This window comes from Bubalus kerabau, unplaced genomic scaffold (genome assembly GCF_029407905.1).
Source record: "Bubalus kerabau isolate K-KA32 ecotype Philippines breed swamp buffalo unplaced genomic scaffold, PCC_UOA_SB_1v2 scaffold_25, whole genome shotgun sequence".
NCBI lineage: Eukaryota > Metazoa > Chordata > Mammalia > Artiodactyla > Bovidae > Bubalus > Bubalus kerabau.
Window position 1 is genome coordinate 8,141,651 of NW_026577879.1, and position 18,267 is coordinate 8,159,917.

Here is an 18,267-nt window from a genome sequence, read left to right on the forward strand (position 1 = left end):
TGATCAAGCAGCTGACAGGCACTGATGAAGCGGCTGGCAGGCGCTGTTTAACCGGCTTACAGGTGCTGATCAAGCAGCTGACAGGTGCTGACCAACTGGCTGATAGGTGCTGATCAAGCGGCTAACAGGTGCTGATCAACTGGCTGAGAAGTGTTAATTAAGTAGCTGATAGGCGCTGATCAAGCTGCTGATAGGTGCTGATCAAGCGGCTGACAGGTACTTCTCAAGCGGCTGACAGGCACTGATCGGGCGGCTGAGTAGGCGCTGATTGCTGGGCTCAGTAGGTGCACATCAACTGGCTGAGAGATGCAATTCGCGCGGCTGAGTAGGCACTCTTCAACTTGCTGACAGGTGCTGATCAAGCGGATCACCGACTCTGATAAAGAGGCAGACAGACTATGATCACGCGGTTGTGGAGGGGCTGATTCGCGGCTGAGTAGGCGCTGATCGCGCAGCTGAGAAGGCAATGATCAAGCACGTGACAGGCACTGATGAAGCGGCTGGCAGGCACTGTTTAAGCGGCTTACAGGTGCTGATCAAGCAGCTGACAGGTGCTGATCAACTGGCTGACAGTGGCTAATGAAGCGGCTGACAGGTGTTGATCAACATGCTGACAGGTGCTAATCAAGCAGCTGATAAGTGCTGATAAAGCTACTGACAGGTGCTGATCAAGCGGCTGACAGGTGCCGATCAACTGGCTGACAGGTTCTGATCAAGCAGCTGAGTAGGCGCTGATCGTGCACCTGATAAGGCGATGATCAAGCGGCTAACAGGCGCTGATCCAGTGGCTTACAGGTGCTGATCAACTGGCTGAGAGGTGCTGATCAACTGGCTGACAGGTGCTAATCAAGCAGTTGATAGGCGCTGATCAAGCTGCTGACAGGTGTTGATCAACTGGCTGACTGGTACTGATCAAGCGGCTGAGTAGGTGCTGATCAGGCTGCTGTTTAGGCGATGATAAAGCGGCTAACAGGCGCTGATCAAGCGGCTGACAGGTGATGATAAAGTGGTTGACAGGTGCTGATCTAGCGGCTGATAATCGCTGATCAAGCGGCTGACAGGTGCTGGTCAAGTTGCTGACAGGTGCTAATCAAGCGGCTGATAGGCGCTCATCAAGCAGCTGACAGATGCTAATCAAGCGGCTGATAGGCGCTGATCAAGGCGCTGACAGGTGCTGATCAACTGGCTGATAGGTAGTATTCAAGTGGCTGATAGGCCCTGATCAAGCTTCTGACAGGTGCTTGTCAAGCGGCTGAGAGACACTTAACGCGCAGCTGTGTAGGCGCTTTTCAATCAGCTGAGTGGCCACTGGTCAAGTGGCTGACAGGCACTGATGAAGTGGTTGACCAGGGGCTGAATGACCAGCAGAGCAGGAAATGATCAAGTGGCTGACAGGCGCTGATCAAGTGGCTGACAGGTGCTGATAAAGTCGTTGACAGATGTTGATCTAGCTGCTGATAATCGCTGATCATGCGGCTGACAGGCGCTGATCAAGCGGCTGAAATGTGCTGATAAAGTCGTTGACAGATGCTGATCTACCGGCTGATAATCGCTGATCATTCGGCTGACAGTACTTCGCAATCGGCTGTCAGGCACATATCGCACGGCTGGGTAGGCACTGATTCCGGGGCTGAGAAGGCACTGATCAAACGGCTGGCAGGCGCTGTTTAAGTGGCTTACAGGTGCTGATCAAGTAGCTGACAGGTGCTGATCAACTGGCTGACAGTTGCTAATGAAGCGGCTAACAGGTGTTGATCAACATGGTGACAGGTGCAAATCAAGCAGCTGATATGTGCTGATCAAGCTGCTGACAGGTGCTGATCAAGCTGTTGACAGGTGCTGATTAAGCGGCTGACAGGTGCTAATCAACTGGCTAGACAGGTGCTAAATAAGCGGCTGATAGGCGCTGATCAAGCGGCTCACAGGTGCTGATCAACTGGATGAGAAGTGTTAATTAAGCAGCTGATAGGTGCTGATCAAGATGCTGAACGGTGCTGATGAAGCGGCTGACAGGTGCTGATCCAGTGGCTTACAGGTGCTGATCAACTGGCTGACAGGTGCTGATCAAACGGCTAACAGGTGCCGATCAACTGGCTGAGAAGTGTTAATTAAGTAGCTGATACGCGCTGATCAAGCGGCTGACAGGTCCTGATCCAGTGGCTTACAGGTGGTGATCAACTGGCTGAGAGGTGCTGATCAACTGAATGACAGGTACTTCTCAAGCGGCTGACAGGCACGGATCGGGCGGCTGAGTAGGCGTTGATTGCTGGGCTCAGTAGGTGCAGATCAACTGGCTGAGAGATGCAATTTGCGCGGCTGAGTAGGCACTCTTCAACTTGCTGACAGGTGCTGATCAAGCGGATGACCGACTCTGATAAAGAGGCTGACAGACTATGATCACGCGGCTGTGTAGGGGCTGATTCGCGGCTGAGTAGGCGCTGATCACGCAGCTGAGAAGGCAATGATCAAGCAGCTGACAGGCACGGATGAAGCGGCTGGCAGGCGCTGTTTAAGCGACGTGGCTCAGTCCGTGCTTTTCAATCGGCTGAGTGGAAAGTGGTCAAGCGCTGATCAAGCTGCTGACAGGTGCTTAACAAGCGGCTGACAATTGCTGATCAAGCAGCTGACAGGTGCTGATCAACTGGCTGATAGGTACTATACAAGTGGCTGATAGGCCCTGATCAAGCTTCTGACAGGTTCTTGTCAAGCGGCTGAGAGGCACTTATCGCGCGGCTGCGTAGGCGCTTTTCAATCAGCTGAGTGGGCACTGGTCAAGTGGCTGACAGGCACTGATGAAGTGGTTGACCAGGCGCTGAATGACCAGCAGAGCAGGAAATGATCAACCGGCTGAGGGTCACTGATCACGTGGCTGAGTAGGATCTGATCACGTGGCTGAGTAGGATCTGATCACGCAGAAAATTGGTCGCTGATCAAGAAGTTGACAGGTGCTGATATAGTGGCTGACAGGTGCTGATAAAGTGGCTCCCAGGTAGTGATGAAGCGGTTGAGTAGGCGCTGATCGCGCAGCTGATTAGGTGATGATAAAGCGGCTGACAGGCGCTGATCAAGCAACTGACAGGTGCTGATAAAGTCGTTGACAGATGTTGATCTAGCGGCTGATACTCGCTGGTCAAGCGGCTGAAAGGTGCTGATAAAGCCGTTGGCAGATGCTGATCTAGCGGCTGATGATCGCTGATCAAGCGGCTGACAGTACTTCGCATTCGGCTGTCAGGCACATATTGCACGGCTGATTAGGCCCTGATCGCGGGGCTCAGTAGGCACAGATCATGCGGCTGAGGCGATGATCACATGGCTCAGTAAATACTGATAGTGAATCTAATTAGGCGTTGATCAAGTGGTTTATAGGTGCTTGTCAAGCAGCTGACAGGTGCTGATTGGGCCGCTCAATAGGCGTTGATCGAGGAGGTGATTATGCGCTGATCAAGCGTCTGACAGTCTCTGATCACGCGGCTGTGTAGGGGCTCATTCAAGGCTCAGTAGGCATTGATCGTGCAGCTGAGAAGGCACTGATCAAGCGCTGACAGGCATTGATGAAGCGACTGGCAGGCGTTGTTTAAGAGGCTTACAGGTGCTGATCAAGCAGCTGACAGGTGCTGATCAACTGGCTGACAGTTGCTGATCAACTGGCTGAGAGTTTCTAATGAAGCGGCTGACAGGTGTTGATCAACATGCTGACAGGTGCTAATCAAGCAGCTGGTAGGTGCTGATAAAGCTGCTGACAGGTGCTGATCAAGCGGATGACAGGTGCTGATCAACTGGCTGATAGGTACTATTCAAGTGGCTGACAGGCCCCGATCAAGCTTCTGACAGGTGCTTGTCTAGCGGCTGAGAGGCACTTATCACGCGGCTGCATAGGTGCTTTTCAATCAGCTGAGTGGGCACTGGTCAAGTGGCTGACAGGCACTGATGAAGTGGTTGACCAGGCGCTGAATGACCAGCAGAGCAGGAAATGATCAAGCGGCTGACAGGCGCTGATCAACAGGCTGAGGGTCACTGACCACGTGGCTGTGTAGGATCTGATCATGCAGCAAAGTGGTCGCTGATCAAGCAGCTGACAGGCACTGATGAAGCGGCTGGCAGGCGCTGTTTAACCGGCTTACAGGTGCTGATCAAGCAGCTGACAGGTGCTGACCAACTGGCTGATAGGTGCTGATCAAGCGGCTAACAGGTGCTGATCAACTGGCTGAGAAGTGTTAATTAAGTAGCTGATAGGCGCTGATCAAGCTGCTGATAGGTGCTGATCAAGCGGCTGACAGGTACTTCTCAAGCGGCTGACAGGCACTGATCGGGCGGCTGAGTAGGCGCTGATTGCTGGGCTCAGTAGGTGCACATCAACTGGCTGAGAGATGCAATTCGCGCGGCTGAGTAGGCACTCTTCAACTTGCTGACAGGTGCTGATCAAGCGGATCACCGACTCTGATAAAGAGGCAGACAGACTATGATCACGCGGTTGTGGAGGGGCTGATTCGCGGCTGAGTAGGCGCTGATCGCGCAGCTGAGAAGGCAATGATCAAGCACGTGACAGGCACTGATGAAGCGGCTGGCAGGCACTGTTTAAGCGGCTTACAGGTGCTGATCAAGCAGCTGACAGGTGCTGATCAACTGGCTGACAGTGGCTAATGAAGCGGCTGACAGGTGTTGATCAACATGCTGACAGGTGCTAATCAAGCAGCTGATAAGTGCTGATAAAGCTACTGACAGGTGCTGATCAAGCGGCTGACAGGTGCCGATCAACTGGCTGACAGGTTCTGATCAAGCAGCTGAGTAGGCGCTGATCGTGCACCTGATAAGGCGATGATCAAGCGGCTAACAGGCGCTGATCCAGTGGCTTACAGGTGCTGATCAACTGGCTGAGAGGTGCTGATCAACTGGCTGACAGGTGCTAATCAAGCAGTTGATAGGCGCTGATCAAGCTGCTGACAGGTGTTGATCAACTGGCTGACTGGTACTGATCAAGCGGCTGAGTAGGTGCTGATCAGGCTGCTGTTTAGGCGATGATAAAGCGGCTAACAGGCGCTGATCAAGCGGCTGACAGGTGATGATAAAGTGGTTGACAGGTGCTGATCTAGCGGCTGATAATCGCTGATCAAGCGGCTGACAGGTGCTGGTCAAGTTGCTGACAGGTGCTAATCAAGCGGCTGATAGGCGCTCATCAAGCAGCTGACAGATGCTAATCAAGCGGCTGATAGGCGCTGATCAAGGCGCTGACAGGTGCTGATCAACTGGCTGATAGGTAGTATTCAAGTGGCTGATAGGCCCTGATCAAGCTTCTGACAGGTGCTTGTCAAGCGGCTGAGAGACACTTAACGCGCAGCTGTGTAGGCGCTTTTCAATCAGCTGAGTGGCCACTGGTCAAGTGGCTGACAGGCACTGATGAAGTGGTTGACCAGGGGCTGAATGACCAGCAGAGCAGGAAATGATCAAGTGGCTGACAGGCGCTGATCAAGTGGCTGACAGGTGCTGATAAAGTCGTTGACAGATGTTGATCTAGCTGCTGATAATCGCTGATCATGCGGCTGACAGGCGCTGATCAAGCGGCTGAAATGTGCTGATAAAGTCGTTGACAGATGCTGATCTACCGGCTGATAATCGCTGATCATTCGGCTGACAGTACTTCGCAATCGGCTGTCAGGCACATATCGCACGGCTGGGTAGGCACTGATTCCGGGGCTGAGAAGGCACTGATCAAACGGCTGGCAGGCGCTGTTTAAGTGGCTTACAGGTGCTGATCAAGTAGCTGACAGGTGCTGATCAACTGGCTGACAGTTGCTAATGAAGCGGCTAACAGGTGTTGATCAACATGGTGACAGGTGCAAATCAAGCAGCTGATATGTGCTGATCAAGCTGCTGACAGGTGCTGATCAAGCTGTTGACAGGTGCTGATTAAGCGGCTGACAGGTGCTAATCAACTGGCTAGACAGGTGCTAAATAAGCGGCTGATAGGCGCTGATCAAGCGGCTCACAGGTGCTGATCAACTGGATGAGAAGTGTTAATTAAGCAGCTGATAGGTGCTGATCAAGATGCTGAACGGTGCTGATGAAGCGGCTGACAGGTGCTGATCCAGTGGCTTACAGGTGCTGATCAACTGGCTGACAGGTGCTGATCAAACGGCTAACAGGTGCCGATCAACTGGCTGAGAAGTGTTAATTAAGTAGCTGATACGCGCTGATCAAGCGGCTGACAGGTCCTGATCCAGTGGCTTACAGGTGGTGATCAACTGGCTGAGAGGTGCTGATCAACTGAATGACAGGTACTTCTCAAGCGGCTGACAGGCACGGATCGGGCGGCTGAGTAGGCGTTGATTGCTGGGCTCAGTAGGTGCAGATCAACTGGCTGAGAGATGCAATTTGCGCGGCTGAGTAGGCACTCTTCAACTTGCTGACAGGTGCTGAACAAGCGGATGACCGACTCTGATAAAGAGGCTGACAGACTATGATCACGCGGCTGTGTAGGGGCTGATTCGCGGCTGAGTAGGCGCTGATCGCGCAGCTGAGAAGGCAATGATCAAGCAGCTGACAGGCACGGATGAAGCGGCTGGCAGGCGCTGTTTAAGCGACGTGGCTCAGTCCGTGCTTTTCAATCGGCTGAGTGGAAAGTGGTCAAGCGCTGATCAAGCTGCTGACAGGTGCTTAACAAGCGGCTGACAATTGCTGATCAACTGGCTGACAGGGGCTAATCAAGCCACTGATAGGCGCTGATCAAGCGGCTGACAGGTGCTGATCAACTGGCTGATAGGTACTATACAAGTGGCTGATAGGCCCTGATCAAGCTTCTGACAGGTTCTTGTCAAGCGGCTGAGAGGCACTTATCGCGCGGCTGCGTAGGCGCTTTTCAATCAGCTGAGTGGGCACTGGTCAAGTGGCTGACAGGCACTGATGAAGTGGTTGACCAGGCGCTGAATGACCAGCAGAGCAGGAAATGATCAACCGGCTGAGGGTCACTGATCACGTGGCTGAGTAGGATCTGATCACGTGGCTGAGTAGGATCTGATCACGCAGAAAATTGGTCGCTGATCAAGCAGTTGACAGGTGCTGATATAGTGGCTGACAGGTGCTGATAAAGTGGCTCCCAGGTAGTGATGAAGCGGTTGAGTAGGCGCTGATCGCGCAGCTGATTAGGTGATGATAAAGCGGCTGACAGGCGCTGATCAAGCAACTGACAGGTGCTGATAAAGTCGTTGACAGATGTTGATCTAGCGGCTGATACTCGCTGGTCAAGCGGCTGAAAGGTGCTGATAAAGCCGTTGGCAGATGCTGATCTAGCGGCTGATGATCGCTGATCAAGCGGCTGACAGTACTTCGCATTCGGCTGTCAGGCACATATTGCACGGCTGATTAGGCCCTGATCGCGGGGCTCAGTAGGCACAGATCATGCGGCTGAGGCGATGATCACATGGCTCAGTAAATACTGATAGTGAATCTAATTAGGCGTTGATCAAGTGGTTTATAGGTGCTTGTCAAGCAGCTGACAGGTGCTGATTGGGCCGCTCAATAGGCGTTGATCGAGGAGGTGATTATGCGCTGATCAAGCATCTGACAGTCTCTGATCACGCGGCTGTGTAGGGGCTCATTCAAGGCTCAGTAGGCATTGATCGTGCAGCTGAGAAGGCACTGATCAAGCGCTGACAGGCATTGATGAAGCGACTGGCAGGCATTGTTTAAGAGGCTTACAGGTGCTGATCAAGCAGCTGACAGGTGCTGATCAACTGGCTGACAGTTGCTGATCAACTGGCTGAGAGTTTCTAATGAAGCGGCTGACAGGTGTTGATCAACATGCTGACAGGTGCTAATCAAGCAGCTGGTAGGTGCTGATAAAGCTGCTGACAGGTGCTGATCAAGCGGATGACAGGTGCTGATCAACTGGCTGATAGGTACTATTCAAGTGGCTGACAGGCCCCGATCAAGCTTCTGACAGGTGCTTGTCTAGCGGCTGAGAGGCACTTATCACGCGGCTGCATAGGTGCTTTTCAATCAGCTGAGTGGGCACTGGTCAAGTGGCTGACAGGCACTGATGAAGTGGTTGACCAGGCGCTGAATGACCAGCAGAGCAGGAAATGATCAAGCGGCTGACAGGCGCTGATCAACAGGCTGAGGGTCACTGACCACGTGGCTGTGTAGGATCTGATCATGCAGCAAAGTGGTCGCTGATCAAGCAGCTGACAGGCACTGATGAAGCGGCTGGCAGGCGCTGTTTAACCGGCTTACAGGTGCTGATCAAGCAGCTGACAGGTGCTGACCAACTGGCTGATAGGTGCTGATCAAGCGGCTAACAGGTGCTGATCAACTGGCTGAGAAGTGTTAATTAAGTAGCTGATAGGCGCTGATCAAGCTGCTGATAGGTGCTGATCAAGCGGCTGACAGGTACTTCTCAAGCGGCTGACAGGCACTGATCGGGCGGCTGAGTAGGCGCTGATTGCTGGGCTCAGTAGGTGCACATCAACTGGCTGAGAGATGCAATTCACGCGGCTGAGTAGGCACTCTTCAACCTGCTGAAAGGTGCTGATCAAGCGGATGACCGACTCTGATAAAGAGCCTGACAGAATATGATCACGCGTTTGTGTAGGGGCTGATTCACTGCCGAGTAGGCGCTGATCGCGCAGCTGAGAAAGCAATGATCAAGCAGCTGACAGGCACTAATGAAGCGGCTGGCAGGCGCTGTTTAAGTGGCTTACAGGTGCTGATCAGGCAGCTGACAGGTGCTGATTAGCGGCTGACAGGTGCTCATCAACTGGCTGACAGGTGCTAATCAAGCGGCTGATAGGCCCTGATCAAGAGGCTAACAGGTACTGAACAACTGGCTGAGAAGTGTGAATTAAGCAGCTGATAGGCGCTGATCAAGGGGCTGACAGGTGCTGAACAAGCGGCTGATAGGCGCTGATCAAGGGGCTGACAGGTGCTGATCAACTGGCTGATAGGTACTATTCAAGTGGCTGATAGGCCCTGATCAAGCTTCTGATAGTTGCTTGTGAAGCGGCTGACAATTGATGATCAACTGGCTTACAGGGGCTAATCAAGCCATTGATAGGCGCTTATCAAGTGGCTGACAGGCGCTGATCAACAGGCTGAGGGTCACGGATCATGCGGCTCAGTAGGATCTGATCACGCAGCAATGTGGTCGCTGATAAAGCAGTTGACAGGTGCTGATAGAGTGGCTGACAGGTGCTGATAAAATGGCTGACAGGTACTGATCAAGTCGTTGAGTAGGCGCCTATCGCGCAGCTGATTATGCGATGATAAAGCGGCTGACAGGTGCTGATAAAGTCGTTGACAGATGTTGATCTAGCGGCTGATAATCGCTGATCAAGCGGCTGACAGTACTTCTCAATCGGCTGTCAGGCACATATCGCACAGCTGAATAGGCACTGATCGCGGGGTTGAGTAGGCACAGATCAAGAGGCTGAGGCGATGATCGCGCAGCTGAGTAAATGATCATCGCGTGGCTGCTTAGGTGCTGATCAAGAGGCTGACACGCGTTTATCAAGCTGCTAACAGGTGCTGATCAAGTGGCTGACAGGTACTTGTCAAGCGGCTAACATGCACTGATCGCGAGGCTGTTTAGGCACTGACTGCAGGGCTCAGTAGGCACAGATCAACTAGCTGAAAGATGCTATTCGCGCGGCTGAGTCGGTGCTTTTCAATCGGCTTAAAGGAAAGTGGTCAAGCGCTGATCAAGCTGCTGACAGGTGTTTAACAAGCGGCTGACAATTGCTCATCAACTGGCTGACAGGGGCTAATCAAGACACTGATAGGAGCTGATCAAGCGGCTGACAGGTGCTGGTAAACTGGCTGACAGGTGCTAATCAAGCAGCTGATAGGCGCTCATCAAGTGGCTGACAGGTGCTGATCAAGCAGCTGATAGGCGCTGATCAAGGGGATGACAGGTGCTGATCAACTGGCTGACAGGTTCTGATCAATTGGCTGGGTAGGCACTGATCATCCAGCTGGTAAGGCGATGATCAAGCGACTAACAGGCGCTGATCCAGTGGCTTACATGTTCTGATCAACTGGCTGAGAGGTGATGATCAACTCGCTGACAGGTGCTAATCAAGCAGCTGATAGGTGCTGATAAAGCTGCTGACAGGTGCTGATCAAGCGGTTGACAGGTTCTGATACAGCGGCTAACAGGTGCTGATAATGTGGCTGACAGTTAATGATCAAGCTGCTTATGGGGGCTGCCCTAGCGCCTGACAGTTGCTGATAAAATGGCTGACAGGTGCAAATGAAGTGGCTGACAGGTGCTGATCAACTGGCTGACAGGTACTGATCAAGTGGCTGATAGGCCCTGATCAAGTTGCTGACAGATGCTTCTCAAGTGGCTGACAGGCGCTTATCGCGTGGATGCGTATGCGTTTATCAATCAGCTGAGTGGGCACTGATCAAGGGGCTGACAGGCACTGATCTAGTGGTGGACCAGGCGCTGAATGACCATCAGAGCAGGAAATGATCAAGCCGCTGACAGGTGCTGATCAGCCGCCTGAGGGTCACTGATCCTGTGGCTGAGTAGGCTCTGATTACGCAGCTAAGCGGGCACTGATCAAGCTGTTGAGAGTTGCTGATATATTGGCTGACAGGTGATGATCAAGTGGCTGACAGGTACTGATCAAGCTGCTGACACGCGTTTATCAAGTGGCTGACAAGTGCTGATCATCTGGCTTACAGGTGCTAATCAAGTGGCTGATAGGCGATGATCAAGGTGCTGACAGGTGCTGATCACCTGGCTGACAGGTGCTAAACAAGCAGCTGATAGGCGCTGATTGCGAAGATGAGAATGCAATGATCAAGCAGCTGACAGGCACTGTTCAATCGGTAGGCAGGTGCTGATCAACTGGCTAACAAGTGCTAATCAAGTAGCTGATATGCGATGATCAAGGTGATGACAGGTTCTGATCAAGAGGCTGACAGGTGCTGATCAACTGGCTGACAGGTGCTAATCACACGACTGATAGGCGATGATCAAGGTGCTGACAGGTGCTGTTCAACTGGCTGACAGGTGTTAATGAAGCGGCTGACAGGTTCTGATCAATTGGCTGACAGGTTCTGATCAACTAGCTGACAGGTGCTAATCAAGTGGCTAACAGGCCCTGATCAAGCCGCTGACAGGTGATATTGAGGCGGCTGACTGGTGCTTATCGTGCGGCTGCATTGGCGCTTTTCAATCGGCTGAGTGGGCAGTGGTCCAGCAGCTGAGAGGCGCTAATCAAGCGGCTGACAGGTGCTCATAAAGTCGTTGACAGTTGCTGATCAAGCGACTGATAGTCGCTGATAAAGTGGCTGACAGTACTTCTCAAGTGTCTGTCAGGCGCACATCGCACGGCTGAGTAGGCGCTGATCGCGGGGCTGAGTAGACACAGATCAAGTGGCTGACATGATGATCGTGCGGCTGAGTAAATGATGATCGCGTGGCTGATTAGGTGCTGGTCAAGAGGCTGACATGAGTTTATCAAGCTGCTGACAGGTGCTGATCAACTGGCTGACTGGTACTAATCAAGCGGCTGAGTAGGCGCTGATCATGCAGCTGGTTAGACGATGATAAAGTGGCTAACAGGCGCTGATCAAGCGGCTGATAGGTGCTCATCAAGCGGCTGACAGGTGCAGATCAAGTGGCTGATAGGTACTATTCATGTGGCTGATAAGCCCTGATCAAGCTTCTGACAGGTGCTTGTCAAGCGGCTGAGAGGCACTTATCGCACGGCTACATAGGCCCTTTTCAATCAGCTGAGTGGGCACTGGTCAAGTGGCTGACAGGCATTGATGAAGTGGTTGACCAGGCGCTGAATGACCACCAGAGCAGGAAATGATCAAGCGGCTAACAGGCGCTGATCAACCGTCTGAGGGTCACTGATCACGTGGCTGAGTAGGATCTGATCACGCAACAAAGTGGTCGCTGATCAAGCAGTTGACAGGTGCTGATATAGAGGCTGACAGGTGCTGATAAAGTGGATGACAGGTACTGATCAAGCGGTTGAGAAGGCGCTGATCGCGTAGCTGTTTAGGCAATGATAAAGTGGCTGACAGGCGCTGATCAAGCGGCTGACAGGTGCTGATAGTCGTTGACAGATGTTGATCTAGCGGCTGATAATCACTGATCAAGCAGCTGACAGGCGCTGATCAAGCGGGCGACAGGTGATGATATTCGTTGACAAATGTTGATCTAGCGGCTGATAATCACTGATCAAGCAGCTGACAGGCACTGATCAAGCGGCTGACAGGTGCTGGTCAACGGCTGACAGGGGCTAATCAAGTGGATGATAGGCGCTAATCAAGCAGCTGACAGGTGCTATTCAAGCGCCTGATAGGCGCTGATCAAGTGCCTGAAACTTGCTGATCAAGCGGCTGACAGGTGCTGATCCAGTGGCTTACAGGTGGTGATCAACTGGCTGAGAGGTGCTGATCAACTGGCTGACAGGTACTTCTCAAGCGGCTGACAGGCTCTGAATGGGCGGCTGAGTAGGCGCTGATTGCGGGGCTCAGTAGGCGCAGATCAACTGGCTGAGTGATGCAATTCGCGCGGCTGAGTAGGCACTCTTCAACCCGCTGACAGGTGCTGATCAAGTGGATGACCGACTCTGATAAAGAGGCTGACAGACTATGATCACGCGTCTGTGTAGTGGATGATTCGTGGCTGAGTAGGCGCTGATCGCGCAGCTGAGAAGGCAATGATCAACAGCTGACAGGCACTGATGAAGAGGCTGGCATGTGCTGTTTAAGCGGCTTACAGGTGCTGATCAAGCAGCTGACAGGTGCTGATCAACTGACTGACAGGTACTAATCCAGCAGCTGACAGTTGTTCATCAACATGCTGACAGGTGCTAATGAATCAGCTGATAGGTGCTGATAAAGCTGCTGACAGGTACTAATCAAGCGGCTGACAGGTGCCGATCAACTGGCTGAGAGGTTCTGATCAAGAGTCTGAGTAGGCGCTGATCGTGCAGCTGATAAGACGATGATCAAGCGGCTAACAGGCGCTGACCCAGTGGCTTACAGGTGCTGGTCAACTGGCTGAGAGGTGCTGATCAACTGGCTGACAGTTGCTAATGAAGCGGCTGACAACTGCTGATAAACTGGCTGACAGTTGCTAATGAAGCGGCTGACAGGTGTTGATCAACATGCTGACAGGTGCTAATCAAGCAGCTGATTGGTGCTGATCAAGCTGCTGACAGGTGCTGATCAAGCTGCTGAAAGTTGCTGATTAAGCGGCTGACAGGTGCTAATCAACTGGCTCTCAGGTTATAATCAAGCGGCTGATAGGCGCTGATCAAGCGGCTAACAGGTGCTGATCAAGTGGCTGAGAATTGTTAATTAAGCAGCTGATAGGCGCTGATCAAGCGTCTGAAAGTTGCTGAGAAAGTCGTTGACAGATGCTGATCTAGCGGTTGATGATCGCTGATCTAGCGGCTGATTATCACTGATCAAGCGAGTGACAGTACTTCTCAATCGGATGTCAGGCACATATCGCACGGCTGAGTAGGCACTGATCGCGGCGCTGAGTAGGCACAGATCATGCAGCTGAGGCCATGATCGCATGGCTCAGGAAATACTGAGAGTGAAGCTAATAAGGTGTTGATCAAGTGGTGTATAAGTTCTTGTCAAGCGCCTGACAGGTGCTGATCGCCCTGCTCAATAGGCGCTGATGGAGGGGGTGATTAGGCGCTGATCAAGCGCCTGACAGTCTCTGCTCAAGCGGCTGGCAGACTATGATCACGCGTCTGTGTAGGGGCTGATTCGCGGCTGAGTAGGCGCTGATAGCCCAGCTGAGAAGGCAATGATCAAGCAGCTGACGGGCACTGATGAAGCCGGTTATATGTGCTGATCAAGCAGCTGACAGGTGCTGATCAACTGGCTGAGAGGTGCTAATGAAGCGGCTGACAGGTGTTGATCAACATGCTGACAGGTGCTAATCAAGCAGCTGATAGGTGCTGATAAAGCTGCTGACAGGTGCTGATCAACTGGGTGACAGATTCTGATCAAGCGGCTGAGTAGGCACTGATCGCGCAGCTGATTAGGCGATGATAAAGTGGCTGACAGGCGCTGATCAAGTGGCTGACAGGTGCTGATCAAGTCGTTGACAGATCTTGATCTAGCGGCTGATAATCGCTGATCAAGCAGCTGACAGGCGCTGATCAACGGGCTGAAAGGTGCTGATAAAGTCGTTGATAGATGCTGATCTAGCGGCTGATAATCGCTGATCAAGCGACTGACAGTACTTCTCAATCGGCTTTCAGGCACATATCGCATGGCTGAGTAGACATTGATCGTGGGGCTGAGTAGGCACAGATCATGCGGCTGAGGCGATGATCGCATGGCTCAGTAAATACTGATAGCGAAGCTAATTAGGTGTTGATCAAGTGGTGTATAGATGCTTGTCAAGCGGCTGACCGGTGCTGATCGCGTCACTCAATATGCGCTGATCGAGGGGGTGATTAGGCGCTGATCATGTGTCTAACAGTCTCTGATCAAGCGGCTTACAGACTATGATCACGCGGCTGTTTAGGGGCTGATTCGCAGATGAGTATGCATTGATCGCGCAGCTGAGAAGGCAATGATCAAGAGGCTGTCAGGTGCTGTTTAAGCGGCTTTCAGGTGCTGATCAAGCAGCTGACAGGTGCTGATCAACAGGCTGACAGTTGCTAATGAAGCGGCTGACAGCCGCTGATCAACTGGCTGACAGTTGCTAATGAAGCGGCTGAAAATTTTTGATCAACATGCTGACAGGTGCTGATTAAGCGGCTGACAGGTGCTGATAAAGCTGCTGACAGGTGCTGATCAAGCTGCTGACAGGTGTTTAACAAGCATCTAACAATTGCTGATCAACTGGCTGACAGGGGCTAATCAAGCCACTGATAGGAGCTTATAAAGCGGCTGACAGGTGCTGATCAACTGGCTGACAGGTGCTAATCAAGCGGCTGACAGTTGCTGATCAACTGGCTGACAGTTGCTAATGAAGAGGCTGACAGGTGTTGATCAACATGGTGACAGGTGCTAATCAAGCAGCTGATAGGTGCTGATAAAGCTGCTGACAGGTGCTGATCAAGCGGTTGACAGGTTCTGATACAGCGGCTAACAGGCGCTGATAATGTGGCTGACAGTTAATGATCAAGCTGCTTATAGGGGCTGCCCTAGCGACTGACTGTTGCTGATAAAGTGGCTGACAGGTGCTGATAAAGTGGCTATCATGTACTGATCAAGTGGCTGAGTAGGTGCTGATTGCCCGCCTGATTAGGCACTGATCAAGCGGCTGACAGGCGCTGATCAAGCCGCTGACAGGTGCTAATCAAGAAGCTGATAGGTGCTGATAAAGCTGCTGACAGGTGCTCATCAAGCGGCTGACGGGTGCTGATCAACTGCCTGACAGGTGCTAATCAAGCGGCTAACAGGCACTGATCTGGCAGCTGAGTAGGCGCTGATTGCGCGCTCAGTAGGCGCAGATCTACTGGCTGAGAGATGCAATTCGCGCAGCTGAGTAGGCACTCTTCAACCTGGTGACAGGTGCTGATTAAGCGGATGACCGGCTCTGAAAAAGAGGCTGACAGACTATGATCACGCGGCTGTGTAGGGGCTGATTCGCGGCTGAGTAGACGCTGATCGCGCAGCTGAGAAGGCAATGATCAAGCAGCTGACAGGCACTGATGAAGCGGCTGGCAGGCGCTGTTTAAGCGGCTTACAGGTGCTGATAAAGTCGTTGACAGATGTTGATCTAGCGGCTGATAATCGCTGATCAAGCGGCTGACAGGCACTGATCAAGCGGCTGAAAATTGCTGATAAAGTCGTTGACAGATGCTGATCTAGCGGCTGATAGTCGCTGATCAAGCGGCTGAGAGTACTTCTCAATCTGCTGTCAGGCATATATCGCACGGCTGAGTAGGCGCTGATCGCGGGGCTGAGTATGCACAGATCATGCGGCTGAGGCTTTGAACCCATGGAACAGTAAATACTGATAACCAAGCTAATTAGGTGTTGAACAAGAGGTTTTTAGGTGCTTGTCAAGCGGCTGACAGGTTCTGATCGCGCCCCTCAATAGGCGCTGATGGAGGGGGTGATTAGGCGCTGATCAAGCATCTGACAGTCTCTGATCAAGGGGCTGACAGACTATGATAACGCGGCTGTGTAGGGGCTGATTTGCGGCTGAGTAGGCATTGATCGCACAGCTGAGAGGCACTGATCAAGCGGCTGGCAGGAGCTCTTTAAGCGGCTTACAGGTGCTTATCAAGCAGCTGACAGGCGCTGATCAACTGGCTGACAGTTGCTAATGAAGCGTCTGACAGGTATTTATCAACATGCTGACAGGTGCTAATCAAGCAGCTGATAGGTGCTGATCAAGCTGCTGACAGGTGCTGATTAAGCGGCTGACAGGTGCTAATCAACTGGCTGACCTGTGCTAATCAAGCGGCTGATAGGCGCTGATCAAGCGGCTAACAGGTGCTGATCAACTGGCTGAGAAGTGTTAATTAAGCAGCTGATAGGTGCTGATCAAGCTGCTGAAAGTTGCTGATCAAGTGGCTGACAGGAGCTGATCCAGTGGCTTACAGGTGCTGATCAACTGGCTTAGAGGTGCTGATCAACTGGCTGAGAGGTACTTCTCAAGCAGCTGATAGGCACTGATCAGACGGCTGAGTAGGCGTTCATTGCGGGGCTCAGTAGGCGCAGATCAACTAGGTGGGAGATGCAATTCGCGTGGCTGAGTAGGCACTCTTCAACCTGCTGACAGGTGCTGATCAAGCGGATGACAGGTGCTGATCATCTGGCTGACAGGTGCTAATCAAGCGGCTGATAGGCGATGATCAAGGTGCTGACAGGTGCTGATCAACTGGCTGACAGGTGCTAATCAAGTGGCTGATAGGCCCTGATCAATCTGCTGACAGGTGCTGATCAACTGGCTGACAGGTGCTGATCAAGCAGCTGATACTCGCTGCTCAAGCTGCTGACAGGTGCTGATCATCTGGCTGACAGGTGCTAATCAAGCGGCTGATAGGCGATGATCAAGGTGCTGACAGGTGCTGATCAACTGGCTGACAGGTGCTAAACAAGCAGCTGATAGGTGCTGATTGCGCAGCTGAGAATGCAATGATCAAGCAGCTGACAGGCACTGATCAATCGGTAGGCAGGTGCTGATCAACTGGCTGACAAGTGCTAATCAAGTACCTGATAGGCGATGATCAAGCTGCTGACAGGTTCTGATCAAGAGGCTGACAGGTGCTGATCAACTGGCTGACAGGTGCTAAACAAGTACCTGATAGGCGATGATCAAGCTGCTGACAGGTTCTGATCAAGAGGCTGACAGGTGCTGATCAACTGGCTGACAGGTGCTAATCACAGGGCTGATAGGCGATGATCAAGGTGCTGACAGGTGCTGTTCAACTGGCTGAGAGGTGCTGATCAATTGGCTGACAGGTGCTGATCAACTAGCTGACAGCTGCTAATCAAGTGGCTAATAGGCCCTGATCAAGCTGCTGACAGGTGATTTTCAGGCGGCTGACTGCTGCTTATCGCGCGGCTGCATTGGTGCTTATCAATCGGCCGAATGGTCAGTGGTCAAGCAGCTGACAGGCGCTAATCAAGCGACTGAAAGGTGCTGATAAAGTCGTTGACAGGTGCTGATCAAGCGACTGATAGTCGCTGATCAAGTGGCTGACAGTACTTTCAAGTGTCTGTCAGGCGCACATCGCACGGCTGAGTAGGCGCTGATCGCGGGGCTGAGTAGACACAGATCAAGCGGCTGAGGCGATGATCGTGCGGCTGAGAAAATGATGATCGCGTGGCTGATTAGGTGCTGGTCCAGTGGCTGCCAGGTACTTCTCAAGCGGCTGACAGGCACTGATCAAGTGGATGACCAGGAGCTGAATGACCAGCATAGCAGGAAATGATCAAGCGGCTGACTGGTGCTGATCAACTGCCTGACAGGTTCTGATCAAGCGGCAGAGTAGGCGCTGATCGTGCAGCTGATAAGGCGATGATCAAGCGGCTGATAGTCGTTGATCAAGTGGCTGTCAGGCACAGATCGCATGGCTGAGTAGGCGCTGGTCATGGGGCTGAGTAGGCACAGATCAAGAGGCTGAGGCGATGATCGCGCGGCTGAGTAAATGATCATCGTGTGGCTGATTAGGTGCTGATCAAGAGGCTGATAGGCGCTGATCAAGGGGCTGACAGGTGCTGATCAACTGGCTGATAGGTACTATTCAAGTGGCTGATAGGCCCTGATCAAGCTTCTGACAGGTGCTTGTCAAGCGGCTGAGAGGCACTTATCGCGCA